The following is an 18,872-nucleotide window of genomic DNA, read 5'->3' as shown; positions in this document are numbered from 1 at the left end:
TCTGCTTCTCCCTCTCCCTATGTCTTTGCCTCTCTTTGTCTCTTTGTGTGTCTCTCATGAATAAATAAAATCTTTAAAAAAAAAAAAAAAGGTAGAGCCAAGAATTTCCTGAGAATAAATATGTGACAGCAAGAGAGTCAAGAATGACACCAAGGTTTCTGGCGTGAGCAACTGAAAGCTGCCAACATTTGAGATAAAAAAGGCTATGTGGGTGAAGCAGGTAAGGGAGAGCAGAATTGGGAAGGAAGGGAATGAATTCTATTTTGGACATGGTGAGTTTGAGATATTTAACAGTCATTCCAGTGAAGATAGGGAACTACATATACAAATCTGGAGTTAAGGAGAGTAGTCTGAGCTAGAGAAATAAACTTAAGACTCATCAACATTTAGAAGCTATTCAAAGGCCCGCCCCGAAAGAAGAAGAAGAAGAAGAAAGAAAGAAAGAAAGAAAGAAGAAAGAAGGAGAAGAAGAAGAAGAAGAAGAAGAAGAAGAAGAAGAAGAAGAAGAAGAAGAAATAATTCAAAGCCATGAAACTAGCAGAGATCACCAAGGGAGTAAGGGTAAATAGGCAAGATGATCAAGTACTGAGCCCTGGGATATTCCACTGTTTAGAGGTAAGCAAAGAGGAGAATCTAACAAGAAAGGTGAAGGAGAAGCATCCAGTAAGTTTTAAGGAAAACCAAGGGAATACGGTATCCTAAAAGGTAAATGAAACAAGTGTATCAAAGAGGAAGGAGAAAAAACTTGTCAAACGTAGATTGATTACATAACACACAAAAAAAAGGACTCCTAGATTTACCACTGTCATTCTTAGGAGACGAGACCTAAACAAAAACAATCTCGGTACAGTGATGGTAGGAGCCAGAGCCTGACTAGAACGGGCTTCAGAGAAAACATGATAAAATAACCAGAACAAGTACATTTAGACAATGCTTTAAGGGGTTCTGCAGCAATGGAAAGAGAGAAGAACAAAGGAAGATATTTTTATGAGGATAAAAATTATAGCATGTTTGCACATTGATAGGAACGATCCAGAAAAGAAGGAAAAATTAATGATCTGAATAGAGGGGGGAGAATTGCTTAGAGCAATGTTCAGAGTAAGGGGATGGAATCTAATGCATTAATCAGAGGAGCTGCATAGAAGCAGAGATAGTTCATCTATAGTAACAGAAAGAAGGCAAAGTCTGTGAGTCAGACCACCAGGTACACAGATGCAGTGGTGGAGTCTGTAAATGTTCTGACGGCTTCTATTTTTTCAACAGAATAGGAAGCAAGTCTATTAACTGACAGTGAATATAAAGAGGAAAGCTGGGAGTCTGAGAAGGCAAGGGTATAACAAAGTCATCTGGGAGAGGGAAAAATGAATGGACTAAAGAAATAGACTATGACTGCCAGACAATATTAAGGGCCACCTGAGGTTTCTTACTATGAATTTAAAGTGAGAGTGCTCATCGTAGGTATTTTCTTCACTTTTAGCCACACAGGTGCAGACGTGAACTACTCAAGAGAATCTGACTTAACGAGAGTTTATGTTGGGCCAAGTAAGTACGAAGTAAAAAAAAAAAAAAAAAAAAAAGGCAAAAGAAGAGAGGGCATATGAAAGAAAATGAATACAATGATCAATCACTAGGTAATGAATGTATAATAGGTAAAAAGACAGAAAATCAAGAGGGCAAAGACAGTCCGTGGACTGGAGGTCCTAATGACAGTCAAAGGCTGTTGTGTTAAGGTCCTAGGTAGAATGAGCTGAAAAGACAGATGGCAGAGGGGGGTTGCATGAATTGAAAATCATAAAAGGGTTCAAGTTATTGGTAATAGGTGTTAAGGTACAACCATGGAGTGAGTGACTGAGATGAGGTGGTGAGCAAAATCTTTAAAGAGTTTAGAGAAAGCCACAATAGAAGGATCAGAGATGGTATATGTCGAAATTATGAAGAATTAAAAGAGACATAATATCAGCAAGGATAATAATGAGCCAGGAGCAATAATAGTCAAGAAAATAGAAGGCATAATCCAGGGTGCAGTAGATGACAGTAAACAACGGTTTATCGACAACATAACCCGTTAACAGACAAGTTTTAGGGAGGGGAGGAAAATGGAACGCATCTGCCCCATTTTCAGGCTCAGTGGAACCAGGTCCCCTCTTCAACTCCTATTCAATGGAGGTCAGAATTAGTGCATGGGACTCCCCACGGACCTTTGATGATGGCATACAAGAAAAAAATGAAAAATTTAATAGCCAACATGTAAGAGGACTGCAAGGGAAGCACTGTTTTCAGAAAAGTAGAAAGTAGAGAAAATGTTCAGGTAAAAAAACGATACAAGAAATTTTGCTGATATGGAGAGGAATGAAAAGACAGGAAATGTTGAGAATCCTGGGGGGATTAAAGTGTGAGACTAGCAGAGACTGACATAAAAAGGGATAACGGATATAATGAGATTAGTCCTGACTACTTCAGGCAAGTATAGTGTCAAGGCTGTGAATGCTGGAGGGAGAAATGCTATGTAAGAAGGTCTTTGTCAAAAGAAGACAACAGGCAGGCTTAGTCTCTGTGCAAAAAGGGCTTCCCCTTCATCCCTAACGATGGCTTCCAAGGAAACTATAATATACTTGTAAGGATGCAGAATTCTTAAAAACTAATAAAGAGGTTAGAACAGTACCTAGTATCTAATAAGCACTCGAAGGTAAGCATTTATTGGCTAATCAAGTGTAAAATATAATTATCGTAGCAAAAAAGGAATTCATCTCACATTTTTCTCTCCTCAGCTAAATGGATTTCCCAAGTAAATGCCAAGAAAACTACTACCAAAAAGGACTCTTTTCAGAAAGGAGAGGAAATATTCGAAATTAACTTCTACGTAGTGTTCACAAGTCTCAGAAAGCCCACCTCAATGGCAGAATTCAGTTCAGCAAGCATATGCTGAGCACCTACTACTATGTACCAAATACTATTCCCAGAACCTGGGATATATCAGGGAACAAACATCCCTACCCCAGTAGATGGAGATCAGCAACAAATAGTGTAGGTATAGAATAAATGAATTTTATGATATGTATGAAAATATTACAGAAAAAACAAAATAATGCAAATATTAAGGGAGAAGAGGCTGAGTTCTAACTGTAAATAAATAGGGTAGGCCTTACTGAAAAGGAGATCATTTGAGCAAAGGTCTGAAGGAGTTGAGGTAGCTATGTGGGTATCTGGAAAAGTGTTCTTCGGGCAGAGAGAAGAGCCAGAGCAAAGGTTCTAAGGCCTTTCCATTTAGTTCTTGCCATTACTTGGCAATAATTTCATTAATTTCTTTATTTTCTTTTCTATGTGAACCTCCAATCCCACTCTCTACCTCAATAGTGAGTGATAACAGCTAACATTTATAAAACATTTACCAGCTACAGAGCATTGTTTCAAGTGTTTTTTAAACGGATAAAATAGGGACACCTGGGGGGGCTCAGTGGTTGAGTGTCTGCCTTCGCCTCAGGGCGTGATCCTGGAGTCCTAGGATCAAGTCCCACATTGAGTTCCATTCATGGAGCCTTCTTCTTCTCCCTCTGCCTAGGTCTCTGCCTCTGTGTGCGTGTGTCTCTTGTAAATAAATAAATAAAATCTTTAAAAAAAAAAAAAAGATAAAATAACTTAATCCTTAGCACACAGATCTATGAAATATAACATTGCCTCCATGTTACAAGGGAGAGGTACACAATTAGCAAGTGTCAAGAGTTCTGAAGCAGCATGTGTAGTTACTATTCTCTACTATAAAACAACACTCAGTACAAACTGCCTCAAGTTTTCTTCTAATAAATAGAATCCCTCATAGTACACATTCAATGAAAGCTATTATAATTTGTCTGCCTGTCATTTTTACAGTCATTTTCTAGATTGAATCGTCACCTAAAGTCTGCACTTATATCTTCCTTAACCTTTTCCCCAAATTTGGTTTACATTCTCAGACTAGTGAAATTGCTTTAACATGGTTCTTGATCATCATAAGCCAAAGGGCTTTCTCTATTTTCATTCTCCTTAAATGTTGTACTGGACTATGCCACTTTCTTTTCTTCTTGGAATACAAATGATACTGTATTGGATCTTCCTATTCCTCATCTTTGTGATTTCTCTCTACTGGAAAATCTCTTTGTTTTCCAAAACTTAAACTTTTCTATCTACCTTCTACTTCTCCAATTATTGCTTTAATAACACTTTTCACTTTGACTCCTTAAATACAGAGGTCTCAAAAGTTTAATTTGGGTCTTTTGTGTTTCTCTCATTACCTCAGAGACTCCCTTAAGATTCATTCATTTGATAAACATTTATTGAGCACTTACTATCTATGAGGCACTGTCTGGGCTATTAAAGTAGATCAGTGAACAGAACAGACCAAAACAACAACAACAACAACAACAAAAACAAAACAACAGCAACAACAACACTCTGTCCACATAAAATCAAATAATTCTGTGCTACCAAGGACACCCAAAAACCATCTTCCCCTAAATACGATTTTAAGCACCTCACTCTCCTAATGTTAAAAAAAAAAAAAAAAGGGAGAGAACCTTGCCATGATTGCCCTCTTAACAACCACATCTAAATTTCTCTGCCTCAGTTCAAAACACTCCATATCATTTTTATCACATCTATCCAGTGTCATTTTCTAATACTCCCTGAATCAAAGAATTCTAGGCAGACCAGTCCTTTGATTATCCCCTCAAACACATTAATTTCCAGCTTATCAAATAACTACTAAAAACAAATGTCTAGTACCTAAACATTAAAAGATGTCTTTAATAAAAAAATAAGTCATCAAAAATTAATGTTTTCTGAATCTTTCAAATGTATAATAATAGCAGACACTTACACAGCATTTGCTACATACTGAACATTATTCCAAGGACTCTACATATATTATGTCATTTATTCTACTGATAATCCTCACATCTTCATCCTACAAATGAGGAAGTTGAGGCCCAACAGGTAACTTACTTTTAGTCTGACAAGTAATAGATGGTAGAGCCAAGATTTACATTTAGGCAGTCTTGCCTCATAGTATACTGCATACCCCCAGTACCAGCAATAAATAAAAATAGGGAGAATTCAAAGGGCTTGCACAGAAAATGAGAGGCTATTAAAAACTATGTTCAACTACAGAAAATCATTTAAGTTAGTCCTGTGCTTCAAATACTGAAGAAAATATATCTTTAATATCATGTCAAGTTTTAAAAATTATAGAATTTAATAGTACATAATAAAAAATACAATCTGTAAACAGACACATCATGTATTATTCAGAGTTCACCAAAGCTGCTGGTGAAAATATTCACCAGGCATGACAAAAGAATATATGGTGACACATGACTAATGTTCTTTTGTTAGAATGACTGTATTAAAGTATTTTACTGTCATGCTTGCTTCCATCAGGATCAAAATAGATTTGAATACAATGCAGGGAAGGTAGCTACCTTAAAAAGAGACTACTAGCTTTATTATTTGGAAGCAAAAGTCACTTCTAGGACTGTGTCCAGTATGACAGAAAAGAGTTTAGTAGAAGTAAGAAATCTCAAAAAGTACCACCAAGCATCAACTTAAGGAGGTACTCTGTAGCCTATCATTAACTCCATGGCTACCAAAGGACCTTTTAAAACGTTCCTAAGGACTCATTTGGTAAATTCATGAAGCTATTTTATAACTGAATTCATAAAATTAAAAATAAAAGTCAGAGAACTTTTCATAAAATAACCTTAGAATATTACATCACTAACATATAAGCAGATGAGGAGTATCATACCTATCCTTCTCTTTCCTGTTTCCCCTTTCCTCATGGCAGAGAAAAGACTAATTCATTAGGTTTCAACTTATGTTAAAATGCACAAGGCTGGACAAGGATACTAGTTTGACCTGGAAAAGGCTAAAGTCTATAGCCTTCCCAACTTGTAATTATAGTCTAACTTAGAAAAAAAAAAAAAAAAGAAAACAATCCCAGGGTGCCTAGGTGGTACGGCTGGTTAAGTGTCCAACTCTTGGTTTCAGCTCAGGTCGTGATCTCAGGGTTGTGATATTGAGCCCCATGTCAGGCTCCATGCTGGGAGTGGAGCCTGCTTGGCTCTCCCTCTCCCTCTGCCCCTTCCTCACCATGCTCATTCTCCCTCTCTCTCCTCTCTCAAATAAATCTTTAAACAAAAAGGGACGCCTGGGTGGCTCAGTGGCTGAACGTCTGCCTTCGGCTCAGGGCGTAATCCCGGGGTCCTGGGATGGAGTCCCACTTTCGGCTCCCTGCGAGGAGCCTGCTTCTCCATCTAAGTCTCTCCCTCTGTGTGTCTCTCATGAATAAAGAAATGAAATCTTTAAAAATAAATAAACAATAAACCTTAAGTGCGTAACCAAAGGCAGCAAAGGAGCCACTGCCATCAATGCTTTAGGCAAAAATGCACAGTTGCCATTGTTAGAATCTAAAGTCTTCTCACTTTACTTTCTGCCTCCCCTCCCCTTTCCTGGGTTTACAATGCACCTACCCTCCTGGCCACCCAAGGCAACCCCAAAGCCACTCACAAAATCAGCTCCTTCTTAAGAACTGATGAAAAAGAAGCAAACCTCTAATAATAAGAGATTTATTTAAGTTCTTAAAATCTAAAAGAGATTTTTTGGAGCAAGGAACCATTTTCTCCCCACTACCACCATTATAAATGGCTCCACACTCCAAAGGACTAAATTAAAATTTCTTGAGAAAAGACTAGATTGGCAGCTACACTGAAGATGTTCTCAATGCTATGCTATGTATTTGATACTTCCCTCCCACATACACTGGTGGCAATGAGAAAGATATATAATCCTCAAGATTCTCCTCCATGAAGGGACCTCAATTCAATCTTAAATCCAAAATTAACACATTAAACCCCTTGTTAGTGGGACACCTGGGTGGCTCAGTGTTAAGTGTCTGCCTTTGGCACAGGTTGTGATCCCGTGATCCCGGAGTCCTGGGATCAAGTCCAGCATCACGCTTCCAGAAGGGAGCTTGCTTCTCCCTCTGCTTGTATCTCTGCCTCTCTCTGTGTGTCTCTCATCAATAAATAAACTCTTTTAAAAAAATTAGGAATAAAAAAAAATACTCCCCCCCCGCCCTGTAAGCCCTCAAGAAGGCAATAGCTTTCCATTCTAGTGACCACATTAGAAAGCACACATGGCCAGCTAAATAAAGTAATAAGTAAAAAATGTCAAAAATAGCTCTGTCACATTACCAGGAGTAAGGAGGTCGTCAGATGGAGAGAATGTTGAAGAAAAACAGACATGTCCCAATATGTACTATGTTGCATCATCATCTGTATCCCTGTCAGTATTTCCTATCCTTATCAATATTTCCTAAGTACCTAAAAGGTCTATGGCATTATTGTAGGTCATACCTTTCATAATACCAGGACCAAAAATGAATGGTAAATAAAAATAAATTTAGTTTTGAAGTTGTTGCAAGCACCTTCAGCTTGAGACGTTTTCAGACTCTGAGAATCCTTAAGATCCACATTCTATATACTATAGAGAATGAATACATGATATTGAAGGAAACAGTAAGAGAATAAATAGCAATACAGTATTATTCATCGACTACTTAAAAAGCCAGAAGCAAGAAATCTACTTCTCCCCCCTGCTTTAAGACAAAATGTAAAATTTTCCTTCACAAAACAAATGCAAAATTTTCTAGAAATACAAAACAGATGAAGAAAGCCGGTTTAATGAAGATTCAACAAAACAAAAAAGCGCTTCAAGGGTCTCATAATTTAAGAAAAATTCCAAATAAAACACATATGACTGTTTAAACAGATCTATTTCTAATAATACCTTTGCAGAGTATGACAAAATAAAACAAAGAACACATTTTCATTTTATAATGTCCCTACATTCTTTTCTAGCCTGCTGACCTAAACTTACCCATCCTTAAGGGAGCTTGGAGCTGACAATAGTTAGTGCCCTACTTCATCAGAATTTTCTGCCACTTTTTCTGCTCTCATTGGGTCATTATTAAATTTTACAAATATTTAATAATATATATTGGTTATATTCAGATGAAAGTTTCCTAATACTCCTTCTGAACTCATTCACCATAAGATGCAGATGAGGCATAAACTTCTCTTTTATAAGTGAGATATGTTCCATCTCTTAGTATCATGTAATTTCTCTTCCCCCCCCCCCTTTTTTTTTTGAGAGTGAGAGCTCAAACACAGAGAGAGATTACAGAGGTAGAAAGAGAGAGAATCTCATGAAGCAGACTTCATGCTGAGCACAGAACTCAACAGAGGGCTTAATCCCAGAACCCTGAGATTGGACACTAACTGAGCAACCCAGATGCCCCTCTTACAATCATATAATTAAGACTGTCCTTTATTTTCCAAACTCTCATTCCCCAGTGAAAGAATATCTAAAATTATTTTAAAACACTGGTAGTTATTCTCTACAGAAATTTTTAAGATTTAAGATTGTTAATACTGAGTATCATACATCATCACTTCCCTTCCAAAAGCTAGGCCTGGATAATAAATTGAAGTTTACTATCAAAGATAAATCAACCACATTTCTTCAGTTCTTCATTCTCAAAAACCTTGGTGTCATTTCTGAATGTAAGGGATTGAAAGAGAAGATGGAATCAATTAGCTGCCAAATCCTGTAGTACTTCAACACTAACTTCTCTCGGTGGCCCCTTACCTCAGTGGCCTAGTCATTAATTTTTCAAATACAACTCAGGTCGCCTGGGTGGCTCAGCGGTTGAGTGTCTGCCTTCAGCCCAAGGTGTGATCCTGGAGCCCTGGGATCGAGTCCCACATCATGCTCCGTGCATGGACCCTGCTTCTCCCTCTGCCTGTGTCTCTGCCTCTCTCCCTGTGTCTCTCTGAATAAATAAATAAAATCTTTAAAAAAAAGAAATTCCAACTCAATTGTCAGCCCCAAAATATGATGTATCCTACTGAGAAGAAATCTTTCTTTTAAAAAAAAGCACCGTTAATATGTTATCTCATGCCTCCTGACCAACTCTAATGGTTCCTTACTATTTAATGGTTAGATCAAATTCAACTTGACACTGAATATACTTTTCATAACCCAGCTCTACCGTAGTATACTAACTTATCTAACACCATTCCCAGAAAGTAAGACCTTGTTTCAAGTGGTCAAACTACTTATATTCCTCCGACATCATGCTAGTCACAACGAATGTTTGCTCACATATGGAATGTTCTTCCGGAGATGCTCTCTCCCTTTGCAGATGGTATATATTATTTAATCAAGTCCCACTTTCCCTAGGAAGCCTCACTCCTAGAACTTCAGTCTGAAGACATCCCTACACTGAAGTACTAGACTCGACTACGTATACAGCACATTATTTGGATACTGCTTTGGACAGTGCTAGTTAAACTATTATGAAAGTTTACCCAATAAGATGATAAACTCTTAAGAGGTTGAGTCATAGCCCAAAAAGTGGATCTATAAGTACTCAAAGACTATTTGATAAACTGATTAAATAATCTTGATAAAAAAATCAAGATATTTTATTATGTCAAGAGAGTTCCAGTACAAATGAAATAATATGATGATTAGGATTTGCTTCAAAATAATCTAGGTCAAAGAGCAGGGGGATGGGAGATAAAGTAAGTAGAGGTATATGTGAAACCAGATTGGTTATGAGGTGATAATCCTTGAAGCTGAATGACAACTACACAGAAGTTGGTATCAACTTTTATACTTAGATTTTTCACTTTAGTAAGCTTATTTTTTTTCTAAATACTAATAATCTACTTCATTTTAAATGACAAAACCAAGATACATTATAACATTTTCTTTTCTCAACATTTAGGTCCCAATTCAGATTAAGAAAAAAATTTCTGGAAAGATCTAATTTGACAGAGAATTTACAGCATCCTAATTCTAAGAATTAATAAAAATAAGGTAAAAAATGTGATCAAAATGGAAAGGGCTCTGTATCAAAGAAATAATTAATCTTACTAAAAGCAAGACTGTGTGTATTTCAAATTTTCATTCAATTACAGCATTCACAAATAGGTCCATCCAAACCTCAGAAAATAAAAAATATCAGGAAAAAACCATAAGCATACAAAAGGTTAAAAAAAAATTGCTACAATCAATGTTCAAGAACACAAATCGGCCAGTATTATTTTAGGAAATTCATAATCTGAAGACATCTACTGCCCTCAACAAGGAATGACTTAACAGGTTCTTCAGTAATCAGAAAAATTAGCATTTCTTCTTTATTCCAAAGACTGAAAAACATGCTTAAGAAATTTCAGATATTTGGCTTAATGACAATGTATCTGTTTGTTGCTGCTACGGAATGCTCCACCTTTTGATATTTCAGTCTATAGCTATTTTTCAAATTTCAATCAGTATTTTCCCCTACAACATCATTCATTAACTTCTTCCAAAAGCAGGAATGCAACACCAGCTACCTTTAAATGTTGGCATTTTATTCTTCTAATTGCACTGTTTGTTTGTTTGTTTTTTGCCTTGACTTATTTTTTTTTTCAGGACCGATTTTGGGAATAAAATAATATGATTATTTTGATTTTCCCTCTCCATACTGTCTCTAAACACTCAAGAGGTAAGACTTCAGTTGCCGTAACTAAAAAAAAAGATTAGTTTTGAAATGACATGAGACAGACAGACATACAAATAGCAAGATTTATCTTCATAGCAATCTGTCATCTCATCACCCAATGCAATTAAAGTTTAAAACAGGACAATACTCTTGTATAAACATAGTAAGAATGAAATCTTCCTCACAAATACAGATATTGGGAATAAAATAAACTCATCCTGAAATTCCCTTGTACTATCCTGAAAATTAACTCTTTATAGTAAGTAAAAGTAATCATTTTTTTGATAGCATCTAAGGTCTCCCTTGCCCTGGAAAAAAAAGTTCTATGGGAACACTAATCTAAAGGAGCAAAACAGTGTTGAAATTTTCTCTTCCATAAACCAATTTCTGATTAAAAAGTAAAAGAATTATACTATGAAAAAGAAATGTGACCAAACCCACTGGATTATATTACTACACTTAAAAAAGTTAATTAACATTTACCACACACTCTTTTCTAATAAAGAAGACCACATAATAAGATTAAAAACAATTTGGAAAAAGTTCTTTCAGAAAACCACTATATATGTGATTAAAAAGTCCCACTTATTATGCCATCATTATAATTTGCAAAATCTCAACTACTGAGAAAAAATATTTATTACTATCTTTAAGATACCAGGGGTATTGACACATTTTATATAAGAATGGGCATTTGCAGATTTTTCTTAGTATCTCTGAAGTAACATAAAATTTTTTATATCTCAAAATGTGTTAAGTTTTATCCAATACATGCTATTCCAGTGGGATAAAAACCATTTACAAGTTCCACTTAGATTAAGAAATCCTTTGAGAAAAGTATGTAGCACATTCCAGTTATACTATTTCTAGAACAGTAAAAATCTCTATAACCTATTTCCCCACTGTTTTCCTTTGGAACCAACTGAGCTAAATGTATCTTCCTTCACAAAAAGTCAAGACAGTACTACACTTAATGACAGAAAAACTAACTGAATTTTCAGCAGAGACTGAAGTTTTCACAAATTAAGACTTTCTATTTCACTTGAATGATCTATAAAAATAATAACATGAGTTGAAATAGATTCAATTGAGTATTACTACAGGTACAAAATACTTGCACATACACACTAAAATGAAGAGTGTAGCTTCACCTTAAAACCAGGAGTAGGGAAGGAAAGGGAAGCCTTCTAAAATCATAGTGCTTAAACAGAAAATATTTTTGTCATTCCCTTAAGTGTTTTAAAATCATTTTAAAAATATAATTCTCCTAATGAAAGAATTCATCCTTAAGCAACACTTTCTTTTACAAAACAATGAGTTGAAAGTTACTGCTAATGAAGGGCAGTATAAGATTTTCTTTTCCTGCATTTTGTCATTTGATTATAACTGCCTCAACCTAATAAAAGGCTTGTCTATGCAATTTTATGAAAACAAATTTTATATAAGTTAATTTAAAGTAATTCATGTTCAAAAACCTTCCTAGAGAAATCACCTATTTGTCTGAAGAATTCAACTACTGAACCTGAACCTGGCAAAAATTATTCCAAAAAAAAAAAAAAAAAAAAAGAAAGAAAGAAAGAAAAGAAAAAAACAAACAAAATCCACCAAAGTATGAAGTTGCAATGCAGATTACATGTAAAAACTTAAACCATACAAAAGTATTTTGAAATTAGATCCCAATTTCCTATCAAAAAAAAAAAAAAATTTAAATACCTCCTTCAAATGTACTAAAGATCTAAAAGTGAATTCGTTTTGACTTCCAAGTGCTGAAATTAAGAATCTGATGACTGCTGGAGAGAAGTATGGAGTGAAGAAAATTACTTGAGAATGTATTTATTAGCGAGCTAAAGGATCTTTACAAAACAAAAGATGTATTAAAATCATTTACACTTTTCTGCCAGAAAAACAGTCCTCTCCTAGAACACACTGCTTACAAATCAGCCAAGTATGACTGCCAAGGTTTCCTAAACCTTGTGTTAGTATTATTTGCAGGTATGAAGTAGAAAGCTTCTTCAGCAGCACATGACAAAAGAAAAGGATATATTTTTACTTAGAGTTGAAGATCAATTGTATTAAGCATGTTCCTACTAACAGAAAAAATATGAGTAATTTTTAAAAGAAAAATCTTGAATTATAACTCAGGACAAGGCTAGCTATATAAACTGCTTACAATTCTCAGAGAGTAGGGATTTATTTAGTCTCCCCAAATTGGGGCTTCGGTGCCTAAAAGAAGTTTTTCTAAACAGCTTTTTTAACCTTGGTTTATATCTGAAAAAGCAGACCATTCATCACAATCCAGTAAATATAGTGCCAAAGGAAGATTCCTCAAGTATTACAGGAAAAATTTACAAAAATCACAAGAATAAAGCAACGTGCAAAAGTGATTAAAAGGGTAACTAGGTATGTCTTTCTTCTTGAGGTACTATTACTTTTGCAAACAAGAGGTATACTGCTGCATGAGATTGCTACTATGACTTCAACATTTTTACACGTGTCTTAACACAGTGTCTTATTTATGTCTAAACTTGAAATGTATGTATCTGATCTATGTAATCCCATTTGCCTTCCCAATAATTCTTTATTTCACAGAGCTGTGATTACAGGCTCCTTATACCATTAGTCAGGGCATTTCAATTTCTGCTCTCATCAAAAAACACACATTATTAGCCATCCCTTGTTCCTAGTTTTCCACTTTTTAATGTAGATACTAATAACAGTGAGTGCCAACAGATGCATGTAAGAGTACAGCTTTGTCATTTCTTCTCCCAGCCCCCCTTCTTTTCTGTGGAACAAGAAAATGGGAATTCAGTTTTTGAGGAAAAAAAAATTCCATTTTTTCTTTTGCAATTATATCTAATGAGTCTTCAAGAGAAGACCATTCATTCAGATGCCTACCATTCCAGAAATGTCACAAGAGACAATTTCCCAAATCCAACAACCCCTAAGTAAGCCTAATACTGGCTGGAAAGGAAATTTCCACCTGAACCATAAATATGTCATCAATTAAGCCGACCGGCAATAGAACCCATGGAGTCAATGACCAATTTTTAATATGGAAAGGATCTGTAACCCACACAGAAGCACCAGATAATCAGAATCTCCTATTTTCGTGTGGAGCTCACAGATTCATTTGGTTGCAGGCCAGATTTATCTTATTTTGAAATGCCTGGGCTAATATTTGCTGGTATAATCAGAGTTCACATGAAGTGTGTGTGTGGGGGGGGGGGGGGGAGGTAATTCAGTAGGATGCTTAGCAGCAGAGAGAAGCCGGTCAAAAAATAGAAGGCGGCGGCGGGGGTTGGGAGGGGACAAATAAACAAACAAACAACAAAAAGCCACAAGTCCCAACAGAGCGAATAATCCACAAATAGATCACTGTAAGAAAAAAAAAAAAAGAAGAAGAAAAGAAAAGAAAACGCTCCTCTCCCGAGCAGCCTTAATAAAAATGACCTGGACTCCTGACGTTTAACAGTATCCTACCTCACTTAATTCACTTCCCCAACTTGACTTTTCAGGGGGCCAAGACGGGGAATCCCCTTTTTTTTTTCCTTTCCCCTTTCTCGAAGTGTATGCTGAAAGAATCTGTACAGAAAAGAGGGAAGGAACGGACAATTGCCAAGAAAGCTCTGAAACAGGTGGGTCAGACCGAGCAGCAGCAGCAGCAGCAGCAGCAGCATCCAGATACTTAAGGGGCAGCTTTAAAATGACAGATGTGCTTAAAGCAGAGGCTGCACCTCAGAAGGCGCGCCAGTGTAGCAGGCAGAGTAGGGGCGGACTGCAGAGGGGAGGGGGGGCAAAGGCTAACTCTGGGGTGGGAGCGGGGGCAGCAGGAAAAAAAAAACCACACACACAGCAGGACGAGGGGCGGGGGCACGGGGAGTGGGGACCGGTGAGCAGCAGCGACTCGGGTCGGAGTGCAAGTGATGGCTCCGGGCCGGGGAGGCGGGGGCTCCGGGACAAGGACGCCAGGCAGAGGGCAGGGGGGAACGCCAGGCGGGGGGGGAGTCCCGAGCCCCGGGATTTGTGCCCTACGGAAGCGCAGGGCGGAGAGCCCCGGACGGGAGTGCGCCTCGGCTCCCCGGCTGGGGACGTCTCGCAGGAGTCGCCGCTGCGCCGCCTCCAGCCCCGCTCCCTCTCCCCGGTGCTAACTGCTGTGGCGTAGAGGGGAGAGCGGGGGGGGGGGGGGGGGGGGCGGCGGGGAGGAGGAAGGCCGAGGAGGAGGAGGAGGAGGAGGGTGAAGGCGAAGCGGGGGGTGGGGAGGAAGGGGGGTGCGGCCTGCACGGTCCCAGCGAAGCCTCCGCGCTCTCGTAGCCGGTCAGCCCCGGGTTTCCCCTAAGCCCAGCCCCGCACAGACTCACCCGCCTGCCTTGCCTCGCTTTCCCCTCAGCCGACTCCACGCGCTGCCGCGTCCTCACGGGAGACCACTGAACGAGCTTCGGGGACACAAAAACTCTTCAGAACCGGGCCTGATTGCTTCCGCGAGTCCGACCTTTACGGCTGAGAGACGGACTCTCAGCTTTCGGTGGGTTCCACAGCCAGACGGGCCACCATCTTACATTAGGGTAAGACTCCTCCGGCCTGCGGTGCGCAGGCGCACGCCGATCCGGCCGGGAGGGGCGGGGGGAGGGGCGGGAGGAGAGGCGGGCGGCGGCGCCCGCAGCACCCTGGGAGTTGTAGTCCGCGGAGGATGCCCGCCCAGCTGCAAGCCGGGAGTTGCAGTTCTGGCGCCCCCGGGGGCGGACTTGATGCCCGCCTCACGTGGCTGTTGGATTCACCACCACCGCCTTTCTCCGTGTTTTGCTTCGTTCTGCGCTCGCGTGTGAAGCCCCGCTGTCCTGGGGCCGGCGGGCTCCGCCAGCCGCTCGGAGTCCGCGGGGTTTGCTCAGGAATGGGATACCAGAACTCCAAGCGAGCTTCAGCACTTTGGAGGGGGGCCGGCTCGGGCTCCTCTGTGCCCCGCCCCCACCGCAGGTACCTGAGGGGCGGGGTCGAGGCAGGGGGCGGGTGGGAGGAGCGCGGGGTTTGATCCAGGGTGAGAATTTGCGTCTGGGGCGGCGTCTGTCCGCGGAGAGGGAGCGTTGACTCGTTTCCCGTGTCTGCGCGGGGCCGAGCCAGCAGCACCCGTGGTCCCCGCCTCTCCGTGCATCTCCAGCGAAGAAGCATCCCCCCCCCCCGGACCGTCCTGTACGGAGACGAGCGAGGGAACGGCGGACCCACGCACTTGCACGAAAAACGTGTTTTCCGATGAGGCGCAAATGTGACAACAGGATGCGGACTTCGCTGCAAGTTAGTTCGGTGTTTCACCTGGGGGGCTCCGCGCGTGAGGTTCCCGGACCACCGCGCACATCGGTACATCGCAAAGAACGTGAGAAGGCACCTGCAATCCCCGCAGCCCCTGCGAATCCCTGCGATTGAGGAATGCTCCTCAGTCACGAAAATCAAGCCCCAGGTGGCCCTCGCTTGTCTCCTAGAACTCTGCAGACAGTGGCGCTCGAAGCCCTCCGGTTTGCTTGTTGCGCGTATTCCTCGCCCATTCATGCAACCCGTGAGCTCCTCCTGGGTGCCTGGCGCTGTTCAATACCAGGGAAGACGGTGGTGAGTAAAACGCAAAATTCCGTGTGTCTGTTCTAAGAACGCCTGTATCTATTCTAGCTGTGTAGGGGTGAAGGAAAAGGGGGAGGAGGCGATCAATTTTTAAAATATAGTATTGAAATGCATAGCATATCGTCACGGATGAAAAATTTTAAAGCAGAAAAGGGAAATAAGGGAGGAGGTGGCAATTTTACATATGTGGACCTAATTTCATAAAAAGAACCCTTTCCGTTATTGAAGATGAGAACCGTTGCGTGAAGAACGAAAAGGGTAATCTTAGCCCTCCTCGTCTGTCTAATCCAGTGTTTCACAATCTTGTTTTGACCCAACACACCTTTTTTTCAAATGACACATACTTTCACAATGTCTCCTCTATTAGCCTAAAATGAAATTCGTAGATGATATAGCCTGCATACATGCCGGATTTGGTTTAAATCTAATGTAAAATATAAAAAGTATAAAGAAAGTAATTTATAATACAGTGACTCCTGTTTCAGTATATAAATGTTCAGGCATGACCGTTCTAGGAAATCTAATCAAGTTATCAATCAAGTGTCTGCACTTATAAGTAAAATCCCCACGAATGTGAAAGCCACAACTGACACAGGTTTGGTGCTTTGGCCACCTCTGGTGGACGACACTAATCTGTTCTCGCTGTAGAAACATTCCTAAAATGTTCGCTGTTGAAATTATGTAAAAATAAAAAACAGCTTTGTGTTCATATGTAAAATAGGTCAGCTTTCAGGTGCAGCTAGTTATACACAGGTTTTTCACCTACACCGGGACATTTAAAAGCCAGAGGGACACAAAACTTTTCATTGAGGAACAGTCCCGCGTTTTACAATTCTAGGTTCCTGGCCTTTTCTCTTAAAGGCCAGTGATACCTCCTAGAGTATATAACACTAGAAGGCAATGCCACCCCTGCCACCCCTGCCACCCCTGCATTGATGGAGACTAACAGTGAAAAAGTGACATTTCCTGGATTGGTAACTAATTAGTGCCCTCTCATGCCAGCGCTTCTTTTACTGCTCTATATTTGCAAGTTTTCGTATATGTGTGTGTATATATACACATATACATATTATATATATATATAATTTCATTTAGGTTTATCCATATAACATGTAATTCTCATACCATGTTTTTTAAAGATTTTATTTATTTATTCATAGAGACAGACAGAGAGAGAGAGGCAGAGACACAGGCAGAGGGAGAAGCAGACCCCATGCAGGGAGCTCGCCTTGGGTCTCAATCCCCGGTCTCTGGGATCACGCGCTGGACTGAAGGTGGCGCTAAACCACTGAGCTACCCGGGCTGCCCTCTCCTACCATTTTTTTTTTTTAAGTTCTTTTTTTTTTTTAAATTTTTATTTATGATAGTCACAGAGAGAGAGAGGGAGAGGCAGAGACACAGGCAGAGGGAGAAGCAGGCTCCATGCACCGGGAGCCCGATGTGGGATTCGATCCCGGGTCTCCAGGATCGCGCCCTGGGCCAAAGGCAGGCGCCAAACCGCTGCGCCACCCAGGGATCCCCTCTCCTACCATTTTTAAAGTTAATTAGCATTGAATTCTATTACCCAACTTGCTTAATGATTCCTCAGTGAGGGGATATATCATCTATTCATGCAATAAATGTTTTCTACCTTCAAGCATTGTGTTAGGTGTTGGTAGCACAGTAAATCAGAGCTCAGCAAAAGCACTGTATCTGTCCTCATAGAACGTAGGAGGCAGAGATGAAATATTCAGGTATATAAATTTATATGATTATAACTGGTGATGAATACTGTGAAGATACATTTTTTTAAAGATTTTATTTATTTATTCATGAGAGACCCAGAGAGAGAGGCGGAGACCCAGGCAGAGGGAGAAGCAGCTCCCTGTGAGGAGCCCAATGTGGGACTGCATCCCAGGAGCTCGGGATCATGCCCTGAGCCAAAGGCAGATGCCCAACCACTTGATCCACCCAGGTGCCCCATAAAGATATTTTTAAGATGTTATGAGAAGGTCTAAGAAGGGGACCCAATTTTAATTAGTGAGGAAGAGGATAGTCAAGGAAGATATTTATATATGAAAAGAGGAAAAAATGCAGGGACATTGAGGTGGGAAAAAACCTTTCCAGAAGGCTTGCTAGTATAGGGTGTGGTGAGTAAGGAGAGGAATGGCATAAGGTGGATTTAACAGAGGGGCAAGGACCAGATCATCCAGGGCCTTTTAGGCCATGGTAAGATATGTAGTTTTTTTTTTTAAGGATTTTATTTATTTATTCATGAGAGACACAGAGAGAAAGAGAGGCAGAGACACAGGCAGAGGGAGAAGCAGGCTCCATGCAGGGAGCCCGACGCGGGACTCGATCCCAGGACTCTAGGATCATGCCTTGGCCTGAAGGCAGGCGCTAAACAGCTGAACCACCCAGGGATCCCCGGATATGTAGTTCTTATTTCCGTGAGAAAAATAAAGCCCTTGAAGGAAAAAGGCATGATCTGATTTACATTTTTAAAAGGCCATGCTACAAAAAAAGAGAGACCATGCTACTGAATGTCCATCACTGGGAAACTTATTAATTTGAATTTTGTACTGAGTCTCTGGAATGTTACAAAGCTATCTAAAAGAAGAGAAAGAGGAGGGTGCCTGGGTGGCTCAGTTGATTAAATGTCTACCTTTGGCTCAGATCATGATCCCAGGGTCCTGGGATCGAA

The 18,872-nt window shown here is 40.0% G+C and overlaps 2 protein-coding genes across 19 annotated transcripts in view; one reads left to right on the top strand and one right to left on the bottom strand.

Moving 5' to 3' along the window:
- The window catches only part of CNOT4 (CCR4-NOT transcription complex subunit 4), a 142,296-nt gene extending 127,081 nt beyond the window's left edge, over positions 1 to 15,215 (bottom strand). For 4 of the 16 annotated variants that reach the window (XM_025984501.2, XM_072762973.1, XM_072762976.1 and 1 more), the window contains exons 1-2: positions 14,944 to 15,149; positions 14,066 to 14,167 (exon numbers count right to left, since the gene is read on the bottom strand). The gene's annotated coding sequence lies outside the window, so the exon portion shown is untranslated. Of the gene's footprint in view, positions 1 to 14,065; positions 14,168 to 14,943 lie in introns of all 16 variants that reach the window. The other 12 variants (XM_025984500.2, XM_025984505.2, XM_025984504.2 and 9 more) reach the window with 9 other exon arrangements.
- Positions 15,064 to 18,872, top strand: part of NUP205 (nucleoporin 205) — a 115,765-nt gene continuing 111,956 nt past the window's right edge. The window contains exons 1-3 of one of the 3 annotated variants that reach the window (XM_072762967.1): positions 15,064 to 15,147; positions 15,411 to 15,556; positions 15,738 to 16,180. The gene's annotated coding sequence lies outside the window, so the exon portion shown is untranslated. Of the gene's footprint in view, positions 15,148 to 15,410; positions 16,181 to 18,872 lie in introns of those variants that run through there. The other 2 variants (XM_072762966.1, XM_072762965.1) reach the window with 2 other exon arrangements.

Source organism: Vulpes vulpes, chromosome 7 (assembly GCF_048418805.1).
Source record: "Vulpes vulpes isolate BD-2025 chromosome 7, VulVul3, whole genome shotgun sequence".
In the NCBI taxonomy this organism is placed as follows: Eukaryota; Metazoa; Chordata; class Mammalia; order Carnivora; family Canidae; genus Vulpes; species Vulpes vulpes.
The sequence above is the reverse complement of the archived record's forward strand: the minus strand, read 5'-3'. Positions and strand labels throughout refer to the sequence as shown.